The sequence below is a fragment of the Anomaloglossus baeobatrachus genome, unplaced genomic scaffold (genome assembly GCF_048569485.1).
Source record: "Anomaloglossus baeobatrachus isolate aAnoBae1 unplaced genomic scaffold, aAnoBae1.hap1 Scaffold_325, whole genome shotgun sequence".
In the NCBI taxonomy this organism is placed as follows: domain Eukaryota; kingdom Metazoa; phylum Chordata; class Amphibia; order Anura; family Aromobatidae; genus Anomaloglossus; species Anomaloglossus baeobatrachus.
The window spans coordinates 283,064-298,919 of record NW_027442639.1 but is presented as its reverse complement, the minus strand read 5'-3'; the positions used below and the strand labels follow the sequence as shown (position 1 = coordinate 298,919).

General features: G+C 46.2%; 10 non-coding genes across 10 annotated transcripts; all 10 read right to left on the bottom strand.

The window, feature by feature from the left end:
- Positions 1–827: 827 nt before the first annotated feature.
- Positions 828–1,018, bottom strand: LOC142270092 (U2 spliceosomal RNA). Its single transcript, XR_012735458.1, has one exon. It is a non-coding gene; the product is annotated as a U2 spliceosomal RNA (small nuclear RNA).
- Positions 1,019–2,405: 1,387 nt separating this feature from the next.
- On the bottom strand, positions 2,406–2,596 carry LOC142270091 (U2 spliceosomal RNA). The gene has a single exon (XR_012735457.1). It is a non-coding gene; the product is annotated as a U2 spliceosomal RNA (small nuclear RNA).
- A 1,387-nt stretch (positions 2,597–3,983) lies between these two features.
- Positions 3,984–4,174, bottom strand: LOC142270090 (U2 spliceosomal RNA). The gene has a single exon (XR_012735456.1). It is a non-coding gene; the product is annotated as a U2 spliceosomal RNA (small nuclear RNA).
- Positions 4,175–5,561: 1,387 nt separating this feature from the next.
- On the bottom strand, positions 5,562–5,752 carry LOC142270089 (U2 spliceosomal RNA). The gene has a single exon (XR_012735455.1). It is a non-coding gene; the product is annotated as a U2 spliceosomal RNA (small nuclear RNA).
- Positions 5,753–7,139: 1,387 nt separating this feature from the next.
- On the bottom strand, positions 7,140–7,330 carry LOC142270086 (U2 spliceosomal RNA). The gene has a single exon (XR_012735453.1). It is a non-coding gene; the product is annotated as a U2 spliceosomal RNA (small nuclear RNA).
- A 1,387-nt stretch (positions 7,331–8,717) lies between these two features.
- LOC142270085 (U2 spliceosomal RNA) lies at positions 8,718–8,908 on the bottom strand. The gene has a single exon (XR_012735452.1). It is a non-coding gene; the product is annotated as a U2 spliceosomal RNA (small nuclear RNA).
- A 1,387-nt stretch (positions 8,909–10,295) lies between these two features.
- On the bottom strand, positions 10,296–10,486 carry LOC142270084 (U2 spliceosomal RNA). The gene has a single exon (XR_012735451.1). It is a non-coding gene; the product is annotated as a U2 spliceosomal RNA (small nuclear RNA).
- A 1,387-nt stretch (positions 10,487–11,873) lies between these two features.
- On the bottom strand, positions 11,874–12,064 carry LOC142270083 (U2 spliceosomal RNA). Its single transcript, XR_012735450.1, has one exon. It is a non-coding gene; the product is annotated as a U2 spliceosomal RNA (small nuclear RNA).
- A 1,387-nt stretch (positions 12,065–13,451) lies between these two features.
- On the bottom strand, positions 13,452–13,642 carry LOC142270116 (U2 spliceosomal RNA). The gene has a single exon (XR_012735479.1). It is a non-coding gene; the product is annotated as a U2 spliceosomal RNA (small nuclear RNA).
- Positions 13,643–15,029: 1,387 nt separating this feature from the next.
- Positions 15,030–15,220, bottom strand: LOC142270082 (U2 spliceosomal RNA). Its single transcript, XR_012735449.1, has one exon. It is a non-coding gene; the product is annotated as a U2 spliceosomal RNA (small nuclear RNA).
- Positions 15,221–15,856: the final 636 nt, after the last annotated feature.

Sequence of the window (15,856 nt, the reverse complement as noted above, 5' to 3'; positions counted from 1 at the left end):
GGGGCATTGTGACAAGCCGCCAGTGTTCCGTCTCTTCATGTTGTGCACAGTTCAAACGGAAAATACATCAACAGGCAGACTACAGAAAAGCTTACTATCAAAGGTTAGAGGGGGGCTTTCTCAGAGGGCTTTTTACAGTTTTTCTATTCCCAATTAGCCGTTTAAGTGTACTTATTGAAAGTAGTAATTCTTTCATAGGCCGCCCTTTCTTAGTATTTGACGTTCCTTATATTGCGGTATGAGGCTTCGCAGTAGGTTGCAAACATTCATCACCCATGACTGTCCCCAATTGAGCTCAGAAGCTCAATGTCTATCATGACCTCTCTTTTAGAATGTCCAAGAGCAAGCAAACTATTCCTCCAGGAGAGGGCGCCAACAGACTACTAAAGAGATCATCATTACTCAAAGAAAACCCCAAAAACCAATGCATGATAGGAATAAACAGGTAACTTTCTTTGGAGTGGAAGCGGAGAGATCGCACCAGATGCCAATTCTAGATCTTATCACACCTGTGGTCACTGCAGCAGCAGGTGAATCCACTTTGTCCAAAAGGGATCTATTCCATTCAATTGCAAATGATCTAGATAAGACAGAGAACTGCAGCACGGGGACATAGCCGAGTTGGTCAGGTTGAGTGGTGATGAGTTTGCTATTTGGATGAATAAAGAAAGTCAAAAGTGTGAAAGATAAAAAACAAAAGGAGGAAGTGTGAAAAGTGAATGGGCCAAATTGAGGTGCATATGAAGACGTATGCTTTCTTCCAATTCATTAAATCGGGCTAATATGAATCAGGTGAATTGAGTTCTGCTTTTGGAAACTGGGTTAAGAAGGGGTGCACCGTTCCTGGAGGTACTGCAATACCAGGTCAATGCGTGGAGTGGACAGAGCAAGCTCTTTTTCCATCTCCCTGTTCTAAAAATCCATTTAATATATGGTCCCCAGATAGGGGACGTATCAGATATTAAACTGATAAGAACAGATACTACACTTGATCTTAGCCAAAAGGCCGAGAAGCGATAACCAGAATTGGTTTGGGCCTCGAGTGGCACCCTGGCCTATGCCGGACACATCTTAGGGAGAGAGAGCGAGAGGGAGACAAACCCACGCCTACACAAGACATTTTGTCACCCAAGCCAACCCTTGAAAAGGCTGCTTTGCAGAGCAAAAACAAGAAGAATGGTGCGTTTTGCAGCCGCCGCCCACTGCAATGAATCTGAATAACTCCTCCTTTAGGGCGCAAGCAACTCCCCTCCCCCTTGCAGTCTTTCCAATTCACGATACAAAAAGACGGACAGGACAGGTTGCCTGACTTTCCGTCACTGCCACCCTTTGCCATCCTTACCCGTAGAAAGCCCTTTCATCATCCCCAAACCCTAATCTTTTCCCTTTCCTTCCCAGCCCCCAAACCCTGCCCTCTGTACCTTTCTCACCACCCGCTTCCCTTCTCCTGTCATCCCCCTACCACCCGGGAAAAAAAGAGATTGCCCCCTCCTTCCACTAGCCCACCCTCCCACCCAAAGAACAACTTCTTCTGCGCAGCTTGTTTTCTAGGCAGCAGCGCTATTGTGATGTCATCGGGGGGCATTGTGACAAGCCGCCAGTGTTCCGTCTCTTCATGTTGTGCACAGTTCAAACGGAAAATACATCAACAGGCAGACTACAGAAAAGCTTACTATCAAAGGTTAGAGGGGGGCTTTCTCAGAGGGCTTTTTACAGTTTTTCTATTCCCAATTAGCCGTTTAAGTGTACTTATTGAAAGTAGTAATTCTTTCATAGGCCGCCCTTTCTTAGTATTTGACGTTCCTTATATTGCGGTATGAGGCTTCGCAGTAGGTTGCAAACATTCATCACCCATGACTGTCCCCAATTGAGCTCAGAAGCTCAATGTCTATCATGACCTCTCTTTTAGAATGTCCAAGAGAAAGCAAACTATTCCTCCAGGAGAGGGCGCCAACAGACTACTAAAGAGATCATCATTACTCAAAGAAAACCCCAAAAACCAATGCATGATAGGAATAAACAGGTAACTTTCTTTGGAGTGGAAGCGGAGAGATCGCACCAGATGCCAATTCTAGATCTTATCACACCTGTGGTCACTGCAGCAGCAGGTGAATCCACTTTGTCCAAAAGGGATCTATTCCATTCAATTGCAAATGATCTAGATAAGACAGAGAACTGCAGCACGGGGACATAGCCGAGTTGGTCAGGTTGAGTGGTGATGAGTTTGCTATTTGGATGAATAAAGAAAGTCAAAAGTGTGAAAGATAAAAAACAAAAGGAGGAAGTGTGAAAAGTGAATGGGCCAAATTGAGGTGCATATGAAGACGTATGCTTTCTTCCAATTCATTAAATCGGGCTAATATGAATCAGGTGAATTGAGTTCTGCTTTTGGAAACTGGGTTAAGAAGGGGTGCACCGTTCCTGGAGGTACTGCAATACCAGGTCAATGCGTGGAGTGGACAGAGCAAGCTCTTTTTCCATCTCCCTGTTCTAAAAATCCATTTAATATATGGTCCCCAGATAGGGGACGTATCAGATATTAAACTGATAAGAACAGATACTACACTTGATCTTAGCCAAAAGGCCGAGAAGCGATAACCAGAATTGGTTTGGGCCTCGAGTGGCACCCTGGCCTATGCCGGACACATCTTAGGGAGAGAGAGCGAGAGGGAGACAAACCCACGCCTACACAAGACATTTTGTCACCCAAGCCAACCCTTGAAAAGGCTGCTTTGCAGAGCAAAAACAAGAAGAATGGTGCGTTTTGCAGCCGCCGCCCACTGCAATGAATCTGAATAACTCCTCCTTTAGGGCGCAAGCAACTCCCCTCCCCCTTGCAGTCTTTCCAATTCACGATACAAAAAGACGGACAGGACAGGTTGCCTGACTTTCCGTCACTGCCACCCTTTGCCATCCTTACCCGTAGAAAGCCCTTTCATCATCCCCAAACCCTAATCTTTTCCCTTTCCTTCCCAGCCCCCAAACCCTGCCCTCTGTACCTTTCTCACCACCCGCTTCCCTTCTCCTGTCATCCCCCTACCACCCGGGAAAAAAAGAGATTGCCCCCTCCTTCCACTAGCCCACCCTCCCACCCAAAGAACAACTTCTTCTGCGCAGCTTGTTTTCTAGGCAGCAGCGCTATTGTGATGTCATCGGGGGGCATTGTGACAAGCCGCCAGTGTTCCGTCTCTTCATGTTGTGCACAGTTCAAACGGAAAATACATCAACAGGCAGACTACAGAAAAGCTTACTATCAAAGGTTAGAGGGGGGCTTTCTCAGAGGGCTTTTTACAGTTTTTCTATTCCCAATTAGCCGTTTAAGTGTACTTATTGAAAGTAGTAATTCTTTCATAGGCCGCCCTTTCTTAGTATTTGACGTTCCTTATATTGCGGTATGAGGCTTCGCAGTAGGTTGCAAACATTCATCACCCATGACTGTCCCCAATTGAGCTCAGAAGCTCAATGTCTATCATGACCTCTCTTTTAGAATGTCCAAGAGCAAGCAAACTATTCCTCCAGGAGAGGGCGCCAACAGACTACTAAAGAGATCATCATTACTCAAAGAAAACCCCAAAAACCAATGCATGATAGGAATAAACAGGTAACTTTCTTTGGAGTGGAAGCGGAGAGATCGCACCAGATGCCAATTCTAGATCTTATCACACCTGTGGTCACTGCAGCAGCAGGTGAATCCACTTTGTCCAAAAGGGATCTATTCCATTCAATTGCAAATGATCTAGATAAGACAGAGAACTGCAGCACGGGGACATAGCCGAGTTGGTCAGGTTGAGTGGTGATGAGTTTGCTATTTGGATGAATAAAGAAAGTCAAAAGTGTGAAAGATAAAAAACAAAAGGAGGAAGTGTGAAAAGTGAATGGGCCAAATTGAGGTGCATATGAAGACGTATGCTTTCTTCCAATTCATTAAATCGGGCTAATATGAATCAGGTGAATTGAGTTCTGCTTTTGGAAACTGGGTTAAGAAGGGGTGCACCGTTCCTGGAGGTACTGCAATACCAGGTCAATGCGTGGAGTGGACAGAGCAAGCTCTTTTTCCATCTCCCTGTTCTAAAAATCCATTTAATATATGGTCCCCAGATAGGGGACGTATCAGATATTAAACTGATAAGAACAGATACTACACTTGATCTTAGCCAAAAGGCCGAGAAGCGATAACCAGAATTGGTTTGGGCCTCGAGTGGCACCCTGGCCTATGCCGGACACATCTTAGGGAGAGAGAGCGAGAGGGAGACAAACCCACGCCTACACAAGACATTTTGTCACCCAAGCCAACCCTTGAAAAGGCTGCTTTGCAGAGCAAAAACAAGAAGAATGGTGCGTTTTGCAGCCGCAGCCCACTGCAATGAATCTGAATAACTCCTCCTTTAGGGCGCAAGCAACTCCCCTCCCCCTTGCAGTCTTTCCAATTCACGATACAAAAAGACGGACAGGACAGGTTGCCTGACTTTCCGTCACTGCCACCCTTTGCCATCCTTACCCGTAGAAAGCCCTTTCATCATCCCCAAACCCTAATCTTTTCCCTTTCCTTCCCAGCCCCCAAACCCTGCCCTCTGTACCTTTCTCACCACCCGCTTCCCTTCTCCTGTCATCCCCCTACCACCCGGGAAAAAAAGAGATTGCCCCCTCCTTCCACTAGCCCACCCTCCCACCCAAAGAACAACTTCTTCTGCGCAGCTTGTTTTCTAGGCAGCAGCGCTATTGTGATGTCATCGGGGGGCATTGTGACAAGCCGCCAGTGTTCCGTCTCTTCATGTTGTGCACAGTTCAAACGGAAAATACATCAACAGGCAGACTACAGAAAAGCTTACTATCAAAGGTTAGAGGGGGGCTTTCTCAGAGGGCTTTTTACAGTTTTTCTATTCCCAATTAGCCGTTTAAGTGTACTTATTGAAAGTAGTAATTCTTTCATAGGCCGCCCTTTCTTAGTATTTGACGTTCCTTATATTGCGGTATGAGGCTTCGCAGTAGGTTGCAAACATTCATCACCCATGACTGTCCCCAATTGAGCTCAGAAGCTCAATGTCTATCATGACCTCTCTTTTAGAATGTCCAAGAGCAAGCAAACTATTCCTCCAGGAGAGGGCGCCAACAGACTACTAAAGAGATCATCATTACTCAAAGAAAACCCCAAAAACCAATGCATGATAGGAATAAACAGGTAACTTTCTTTGGAGTGGAAGCGGAGAGATCGCACCAGATGCCAATTCTAGATCTTATCACACCTGTGGTCACTGCAGCAGCAGGTGAATCCACTTTGTCCAAAAGGGATCTATTCCATTCAATTGCAAATGATCTAGATAAGACAGAGAACTGCAGCACGGGGACATAGCCGAGTTGGTCAGGTTGAGTGGTGATGAGTTTGCTATTTGGATGAATAAAGAAAGTCAAAAGTGTGAAAGATAAAAAACAAAAGGAGGAAGTGTGAAAAGTGAATGGGCCAAATTGAGGTGCATATGAAGACGTATGCTTTCTTCCAATTCATTAAATCGGGCTAATATGAATCAGGTGAATTGAGTTCTGCTTTTGGAAACTGGGTTAAGAAGGGGTGCACCGTTCCTGGAGGTACTGCAATACCAGGTCAATGCGTGGAGTGGACAGAGCAAGCTCTTTTTCCATCTCCCTGTTCTAAAAATCCATTTAATATATGGTCCCCAGATAGGGGACGTATCAGATATTAAACTGATAAGAACAGATACTACACTTGATCTTAGCCAAAAGGCCGAGAAGCGATAACCAGAATTGGTTTGGGCCTCGAGTGGCACCCTGGCCTATGCCGGACACATCTTAGGGAGAGAGAGCGAGAGGGAGACAAACCCACGCCTACACAAGACATTTTGTCACCCAAGCCAACCCTTGAAAAGGCTGCTTTGCAGAGCAAAAACAAGAAGAATGGTGCGTTTTGCAGCCGCCGCCCACTGCAATGAATCTGAATAACTCCTCCTTTAGGGCGCAAGCAACTCCCCTCCCCCTTGCAGTCTTTCCAATTCACGATACAAAAAGACGGACAGGACAGGTTGCCTGACTTTCCGTCACTGCCACCCTTTGCCATCCTTACCCGTAGAAAGCCCTTTCATCATCCCCAAACCCTAATCTTTTCCCTTTCCTTCCCAGCCCCCAAACCCTGCCCTCTGTACCTTTCTCACCACCCGCTTCCCTTCTCCTGTCATCCCCCTACCACCCGGGAAAAAAAGAGATTGCCCCCTCCTTCCACTAGCCCACCCTCCCACCCAAAGAACAACTTCTTCTGCGCAGCTTGTTTTCTAGGCAGCAGCGCTATTGTGATGTCATCGGGGGGCATTGTGACAAGCCGCCAGTGTTCCGTCTCTTCATGTTGTGCACAGTTCAAACGGAAAATACATCAACAGGCAGACTACAGAAAAGCTTACTATCAAAGGTTAGAGGGGGGCTTTCTCAGAGGGCTTTTTACAGTTTTTCTATTCCCAATTAGCCGTTTAAGTGTACTTATTGAAAGTAGTAATTCTTTCATAGGCCGCCCTTTCTTAGTATTTGACGTTCCTTATATTGCGGTATGAGGCTTCGCAGTAGGTTGCAAACATTCATCACCCATGACTGTCCCCAATTGAGCTCAGAAGCTCAATGTCTATCATGACCTCTCTTTTAGAATGTCCAAGAGCAAGCAAACTATTCCTCCAGGAGAGGGCGCCAACAGACTACTAAAGAGATCATCATTACTCAAAGAAAACCCCAAAAACCAATGCATGATAGGAATAAACAGGTAACTTTCTTTGGAGTGGAAGCGGAGAGATCGCACCAGATGCCAATTCTAGATCTTATCACACCTGTGGTCACTGCAGCAGCAGGTGAATCCACTTTGTCCAAAAGGGATCTATTCCATTCAATTGCAAATGATCTAGATAAGACAGAGAACTGCAGCACGGGGACATAGCCGAGTTGGTCAGGTTGAGTGGTGATGAGTTTGCTATTTGGATGAATAAAGAAAGTCAAAAGTGTGAAAGATAAAAAACAAAAGGAGGAAGTGTGAAAAGTGAATGGGCCAAATTGAGGTGCATATGAAGACGTATGCTTTCTTCCAATTCATTAAATCGGGCTAATATGAATCAGGTGAATTGAGTTCTGCTTTTGGAAACTGGGTTAAGAAGGGGTGCACCGTTCCTGGAGGTACTGCAATACCAGGTCAATGCGTGGAGTGGACAGAGCAAGCTCTTTTTCCATCTCCCTGTTCTAAAAATCCATTTAATATATGGTCCCCAGATAGGGGACGTATCAGATATTAAACTGATAAGAACAGATACTACACTTGATCTTAGCCAAAAGGCCGAGAAGCGATAACCAGAATTGGTTTGGGCCTCGAGTGGCACCCTGGCCTATGCCGGACACATCTTAGGGAGAGAGAGCGAGAGGGAGACAAACCCACGCCTACACAAGACATTTTGTCACCCAAGCCAACCCTTGAAAAGGCTGCTTTGCAGAGCAAAAACAAGAAGAATGGTGCGTTTTGCAGCCGCCGCCCACTGCAATGAATCTGAATAACTCCTCCTTTAGGGCGCAAGCAACTCCCCTCCCCCTTGCAGTCTTTCCAATTCACGATACAAAAAGACGGACAGGACAGGTTGCCTGACTTTCCGTCACTGCCACCCTTTGCCATCCTTACCCGTAGAAAGCCCTTTCATCATCCCCAAACCCTAATCTTTTCCCTTTCCTTCCCAGCCCCCAAACCCTGCCCTCTGTACCTTTCTCACCACCCGCTTCCCTTCTCCTGTCATCCCCCTACCACCCGGGAAAAAAAGAGATTGCCCCCTCCTTCCACTAGCCCACCCTCCCACCCAAAGAACAACTTCTTCTGCGCAGCTTGTTTTCTAGGCAGCAGCGCTATTGTGATGTCATCGGGGGGCATTGTGACAAGCCGCCAGTGTTCCGTCTCTTCATGTTGTGCACAGTTCAAACGGAAAATACATCAACAGGCAGACTACAGAAAAGCTTACTATCAAAGGTTAGAGGGGGGCTTTCTCAGAGGGCTTTTTACAGTTTTTCTATTCCCAATTAGCCGTTTAAGTGTACTTATTGAAAGTAGTAATTCTTTCATAGGCCGCCCTTTCTTAGTATTTGACGTTCCTTATATTGCGGTATGAGGCTTCGCAGTAGGTTGCAAACATTCATCACCCATGACTGTCCCCAATTGAGCTCAGAAGCTCAATGTCTATCATGACCTCTCTTTTAGAATGTCCAAGAGCAAGCAAACTATTCCTCCAGGAGAGGGCGCCAACAGACTACTAAAGAGATCATCATTACTCAAAGAAAACCCCAAAAACCAATGCATGATAGGAATAAACAGGTAACTTTCTTTGGAGTGGAAGCGGAGAGATCGCACCAGATGCCAATTCTAGATCTTATCACACCTGTGGTCACTGCAGCAGCAGGTGAATCCACTTTGTCCAAAAGGGATCTATTCCATTCAATTGCAAATGATCTAGATAAGACAGAGAACTGCAGCACGGGGACATAGCCGAGTTGGTCAGGTTGAGTGGTGATGAGTTTGCTATTTGGATGAATAAAGAAAGTCAAAAGTGTGAAAGATAAAAAACAAAAGGAGGAAGTGTGAAAAGTGAATGGGCCAAATTGAGGTGCATATGAAGACGTATGCTTTCTTCCAATTCATTAAATCGGGCTAATATGAATCAGGTGAATTGAGTTCTGCTTTTGGAAACTGGGTTAAGAAGGGGTGCACCGTTCCTGGAGGTACTGCAATACCAGGTCAATGCGTGGAGTGGACAGAGCAAGCTCTTTTTCCATCTCCCTGTTCTAAAAATCCATTTAATATATGGTCCCCAGATAGGGGACGTATCAGATATTAAACTGATAAGAACAGATACTACACTTGATCTTAGCCAAAAGGCCGAGAAGCGATAACCAGAATTGGTTTGGGCCTCGAGTGGCACCCTGGCCTATGCCGGACACATCTTAGGGAGAGAGAGCGAGAGGGAGACAAACCCACGCCTACACAAGACATTTTGTCACCCAAGCCAACCCTTGAAAAGGCTGCTTTGCAGAGCAAAAACAAGAAGAATGGTGCGTTTTGCAGCCGCCGCCCACTGCAATGAATCTGAATAACTCCTCCTTTAGAGCGCAAGCAACTCCCCTCCCCCTTGCAGTCTTTCCAATTCACGATACAAAAAGACGGACAGGACAGGTTGCCTGACTTTCCGTCACTGCCACCCTTTGCCATCCTTACCCGTAGAAAGCCCTTTCATCATCCCCAAACCCTAATCTTTTCCCTTTCCTTCCCAGCCCCCAAACCCTGCCCTCTGTACCTTTCTCACCACCCGCTTCCCTTCTCCTGTCATCCCCCTACCACCCGGGAAAAAAAGAGATTGCCCCCTCCTTCCACTAGCCCACCCTCCCACCCAAAGAACAACTTCTTCTGCGCAGCTTGTTTTCTAGGCAGCAGCGCTATTGTGATGTCATCGGGGGGCATTGTGACAAGCCGCCAGTGTTCCGTCTCTTCATGTTGTGCACAGTTCAAACGGAAAATACATCAACAGGCAGACTACAGAAAAGCTTACTATCAAAGGTTAGAGGGGGGCTTTCTCAGAGGGCTTTTTACAGTTTTTCTATTCCCAATTAGCCGTTTAAGTGTACTTATTGAAAGTAGTAATTCTTTCATAGGCCGCCCTTTCTTAGTATTTGACGTTCCTTATATTGCGGTATGAGGCTTCGCAGTAGGTTGCAAACATTCATCACCCATGACTGTCCCCAATTGAGCTCAGAAGCTCAATGTCTATCATGACCTCTCTTTTAGAATGTCCAAGAGCAAGCAAACTATTCCTCCAGGAGAGGGCGCCAACAGACTACTAAAGAGATCATCATTACTCAAAGAAAACCCCAAAAACCAATGCATGATAGGAATAAACAGGTAACTTTCTTTGGAGTGGAAGCGGAGAGATCGCACCAGATGCCAATTCTAGATCTTATCACACCTGTGGTCACTGCAGCAGCAGGTGAATCCACTTTGTCCAAAAGGGATCTATTCCATTCAATTGCAAATGATCTAGATAAGACAGAGAACTGCAGCACGGGGACATAGCCGAGTTGGTCAGGTTGAGTGGTGATGAGTTTGCTATTTGGATGAATAAAGAAAGTCAAAAGTGTGAAAGATAAAAAACAAAAGGAGGAAGTGTGAAAAGTGAATGGGCCAAATTGAGGTGCATATGAAGACGTATGCTTTCTTCCAATTCATTAAATCGGGCTAATATGAATCAGGTGAATTGAGTTCTGCTTTTGGAAACTGGGTTAAGAAGGGGTGCACCGTTCCTGGAGGTACTGCAATACCAGGTCAATGCGTGGAGTGGACAGAGCAAGCTCTTTTTCCATCTCCCTGTTCTAAAAATCCATTTAATATATGGTCCCCAGATAGGGGACGTATCAGATATTAAACTGATAAGAACAGATACTACACTTGATCTTAGCCAAAAGGCCGAGAAGCGATAACCAGAATTGGTTTGGGCCTCGAGTGGCACCCTGGCCTATGCCGGACACATCTTAGGGAGAGAGAGCGAGAGGGAGACAAACCCACGCCTACACAAGACATTTTGTCACCCAAGCCAACCCTTGAAAAGGCTGCTTTGCAGAGCAAAAACAAGAAGAATGGTGCGTTTTGCAGCCGCCGCCCACTGCAATGAATCTGAATAACTCCTCCTTTAGGGCGCAAGCAACTCCCCTCCCCCTTGCAGTCTTTCCAATTCACGATACAAAAAGACGGACAGGACAGGTTGCCTGACTTTCCGTCACTGCCACCCTTTGCCATCCTTACCCGTAGAAAGCCCTTTCATCATCCCCAAACCCTAATCTTTTCCCTTTCCTTCCCAGCCCCCAAACCCTGCCCTCTGTACCTTTCTCACCACCCGCTTCCCTTCTCCTGTCATCCCCCTACCACCCGGGAAAAAAAGAGATTGCCCCCTCCTTCCACTAGCCCACCCTCCCACCCAAAGAACAACTTCTTCTGCGCAGCTTGTTTTCTAGGCAGCAGCGCTATTGTGATGTCATCGGGGGGCATTGTGACAAGCCGCCAGTGTTCCGTCTCTTCATGTTGTGCACAGTTCAAACGGAAAATACATCAACAGGCAGACTACAGAAAAGCTTACTATCAAAGGTTAGAGGGGGGCTTTCTCAGAGGGCTTTTTACAGTTTTTCTATTCCCAATTAGCCGTTTAAGTGTACTTATTGAAAGTAGTAATTCTTTCATAGGCCGCCCTTTCTTAGTATTTGACGTTCCTTATATTGCGGTATGAGGCTTCGCAGTAGGTTGCAAACATTCATCACCCATGACTGTCCCCAATTGAGCTCAGAAGCTCAATGTCTATCATGACCTCTCTTTTAGAATGTCCAAGAGCAAGCAAACTATTCCTCCAGGAGAGGGCGCCAACAGACTACTAAAGAGATCATCATTACTCAAAGAAAACCCCAAAAACCAATGCATGATAGGAATAAACAGGTAACTTTCTTTGGAGTGGAAGCGGAGAGATCGCACCAGATGCCAATTCTAGATCTTATCACACCTGTGGTCACTGCAGCAGCAGGTGAATCCACTTTGTCCAAAAGGGATCTATTCCATTCAATTGCAAATGATCTAGATAAGACAGAGAACTGCAGCACGGGGACATAGCCGAGTTGGTCAGGTTGAGTGGTGATGAGTTTGCTATTTGGATGAATAAAGAAAGTCAAAAGTGTGAAAGATAAAAAACAAAAGGAGGAAGTGTGAAAAGTGAATGGGCCAAATTGAGGTGCATATGAAGACGTATGCTTTCTTCCAATTCATTAAATCGGGCTAATATGAATCAGGTGAATTGAGTTCTGCTTTTGGAAACTGGGTTAAGAAGGGGTGCACCGTTCCTGGAGGTACTGCAATACCAGGTCAATGCGTGGAGTGGACAGAGCAAGCTCTTTTTCCATCTCCCTGTTCTAAAAATCCATTTAATATATGGTCCCCAGATAGGGGACGTATCAGATATTAAACTGATAAGAACAGATACTACACTTGATCTTAGCCAAAAGGCCGAGAAGCGATAACCAGAATTGGTTTGGGCCTCGAGTGGCACCCTGGCCTATGCCGGACACATCTTAGGGAGAGAGAGCGAGAGGGAGACAAACCCACGCCTACACAAGACATTTTGTCACCCAAGCCAACCCTTGAAAAGGCTGCTTTGCAGAGCAAAAACAAGAAGAATGGTGCGTTTTGCAGCCGCCGCCCACTGCAATGAATCTGAATAACTCCTCCTTTAGAGCGCAAGCAACTCCCCTCCCCCTTGCAGTCTTTCCAATTCACGATACAAAAAGACGGACAGGACAGGTTGCCTGACTTTCCGTCACTGCCACCCTTTGCCATCCTTACCCGTAGAAAGCCCTTTCATCATCCCCAAACCCTAATCTTTTCCCTTTCCTTCCCAGCCCCCAAACCCTGCCCTCTGTACCTTTCTCACCACCCGCTTCCCTTCTCCTGTCATCCCCCTACCACCCGGGAAAAAAAGAGATTGCCCCCTCCTTCCACTAGCCCACCCTCCCACCCAAAGAACAACTTCTTCTGCGCAGCTTGTTTTCTAGGCAGCAGCGCTATTGTGATGTCATCGGGGGGCATTGTGACAAGCCGCCAGTGTTCCGTCTCTTCATGTTGTGCACAGTTCAAACGGAAAATACATCAACAGGCAGACTACAGAAAAGCTTACTATCAAAGGTTAGAGGGGGGCTTTCTCAGAGGGCTTTTTACAGTTTTTCTATTCCCAATTAGCCGTTTAAGTGTACTTATTGAAAGTAGTAATTCTTTCATAGGCCGCCCTTTCTTAGTATTTGACGTTCCTTATATTGCGGTATGAGGCTTCGCAGTAGGTTGCAAACATTCATCACCCATGACTGTCCCCAATTGAGCTCAGAAGCTCAATGTCTATCATGACCTCTCTTTTAGAATGTCCAAGAGCAAGCAAACTATTCCTCCAGGAGAGGGCGCCAACAGACTACTAAAGAGATCATCATTACTCAAAGAAAACCCCAAAAACCAATGCATGATAGGAATAAACAGGTAACTTTCTTTGGAGTGGAAGCGGAGAGATCGCACCAGATGCCAATTCTAGATCTTATCACACCTGTGGTCACTGCAGCAGCAGGTGAATCCACTTTGTCCAAAAGGGATCTATTCCATTCAATTGCAAATGATCTAGATAAGACAGAGAACTGCAGCACGGGGACATAGCCGAGTTGGTCAGGTTGAGTGGTGATGAGTTTGCTATTTGGATGAATAAAGAAAGTCAAAAGTGTGAAAGATAAAAAACAAAAGGAGGAAGTGTGAAAAGTGAATGGGCCAAATTGAGGTGCATATGAAGACGTATGCTTTCTTCCAATTCATTAAATCGGGCTAATATGAATCAGGTGAATTGAGTTCTGCTTTTGGAAACTGGGTTAAGAAGGGGTGCACCGTTCTTGGAGGTACTGCAATACCAGGTCAATGCGTGGAGTGGACAGAGCAAGCTCTTTTTCCATCTCCCTGTTCTAAAAATCCATTTAATATATGGTCCCCAGATAGGGGACGTATCAGATATTAAACTGATAAGAACAGATACTACACTTGATCTTAGCCAAAAGGCCGAGAAGCGATAACCAGAATTGGTTTGGGCCTCGAGTGGCACCCTGGCCTATGCCGGACACATCTTAGGGAGAGAGAGCGAGAGGGTGACAAACCCACGCCTACACAAGACATTTTGTCACCCAAGCCAACCCTTGAAAAGGCTGCTTTGCAGAGCAAAAACAAGAAGAATGGTGCGTTTTGCAGCCGCCGCCCACTGCAATGAATCTGAATAACTCCTCCTTTAGGGCGCAAGCAACTCCCCTCCCCCTTGCAGTCTTTCCAATTCACGATACAAAAAGACGGACAGGACAGGTTGCCTGACTTTCCGTCACTGCCACCCTTTGCCATCCTTACCCGTAGAAAGCCCTTTCATCATCCCCAAACCCTAATCTTTTCCCTTTCCTTCCCAGCCCCCAAACCCTGCCCTCTGTACCTTTCTCACCACCCGCTTCCCTTCTCCTGTCATCCCCCTACCACCCGGGAAAAAAAGAGATTGCCCCCTCCTTCCACTAGCCCACCCTCCCACCCAAAGAACAACTTCTTCTGCGCAGCTTGTTTTCTAGGCAGCAGCGCTATTGTGATGTCATCGGGGGGCATTGTGACAAGCCGCCAGTGTTCCGTCTCTTCATGTTGTGCACAGTTCAAACGGAAAATACATCAACAGGCAGACTACAGAAAAGCTTACTATCAAAGGTTAGAGGGGGGCTTTCTCAGAGGGCTTTTTACAGTTTTTCTATTCCCAATTAGCCGTTTAAGTGTACTTATTGAAAGTAGTAATTCTTTCATAGGCCGCCCTTTCTTAGTATTTGACGTTCCTTATATTGCGGTATGAGGCTTCGCAGTAGGTTGCAAACATTCATCACCCATGACTGTCCCCAATTGAGCTCAGAAGCTCAATGTCTATCATGACCTCTCTTTTAGAATGTCCAAGAGCAAGCAAACTATTCCTCCAGGAGAGGGCGCCAACAGACTACTAAAGAGATCATCATTACTCAAAGAAAACCCCAAAAACCAATGCATGATAGGAATAAACAGGTAACTTTCTTTGGAGTGGAAGCGGAGAGATCGCACCAGATGCCAATTCTAGATCTTATCACACCTGTGGTCACTGCAGCAGCAGGTGAATCCACTTTGTCCAAAAGGGATCTATTCCATTCAATTGCAAATGATCTAGATAAGACAGAGAACTGCAGCACGGGGACATAGCCGAGTTGGTCAGGTTGAGTGGTGATGAGTTTGCTATTTGGATGAATAAAGAAAGTCAAAAGTGTGAAAGATAAAAAACAAAAGGAGGAAGTGTGAAAAGTGAATGGGCCAAATTGAGGTGCATATGAAGACGTATGCTTTCTTCCAATTCATTAAATCGGGCTAATATGAATCAGGTGAATTGAGTTCTGCTTTTGGAAACTGGGTTAAGAAGGGGTGCACCGTTCCTGGAGGTACTGCAATACCAGGTCAATGCGTGGAGTGGACAGAGCAAGCTCTTTTTCCATCTCCCTGTTCTAAAAATCCATTTAATATATGGTCCCCAGATAGGGGACGTATCAGATATTAAACTGATAAGAACAGATACTACACTTGATCTTAGCCAAAAGGCCGAGAAGCGATAACCAGAATTGGTTTGGGCCTCGAGTGGCACCCTGGCCTATGCCGGACACATCTTAGGGAGAGAGAGCGAGAGGGAGACAAACCCACGCCTACACAAGACATTTTGTCACCCAAGCCAACCCTTGAAAAGGCTGCTTTGCAGAGCAAAAACAAGAAGAATGGTGCGTTTTGCAGCCGCCGCCCACTGCAATGAATCTGAATAACTCCTCCTTTAGGGCGCAAGCAACTCCCCTCCCCCTTGCAGTCTTTCCAATTCACGATACAAAAAGACGGACAGGACAGGTTGCCTGACTTTCCGTCACTGCCACCCTTTGCCATCCTTACCCGTAGAAAGCCCTTTCATCATCCCCAAACCCTAATCTTTTCCCTTTCCTTCCCAGCCCCCAAACCCTGCCCTCTGTACCTTTCTCACCACCCGCTTCCCTTCTCCTGTCATCCCCCTACCACCCGGGAAAAAAAGAGATTGCCCCCTCCTTCCACTAGCCCACCCTCCCACCCAAAGAACAACTTCTTCTGCGCAGCTTGTTTTCTAGGCAGCAGCGCTATTGTGATGTCATCGGGGGGCATTGTGACAAGCCGCCAGTGTTCCGTCTCTTCATGTTGTGCACAGTTCAAACGGAAAATACATCAACAGGC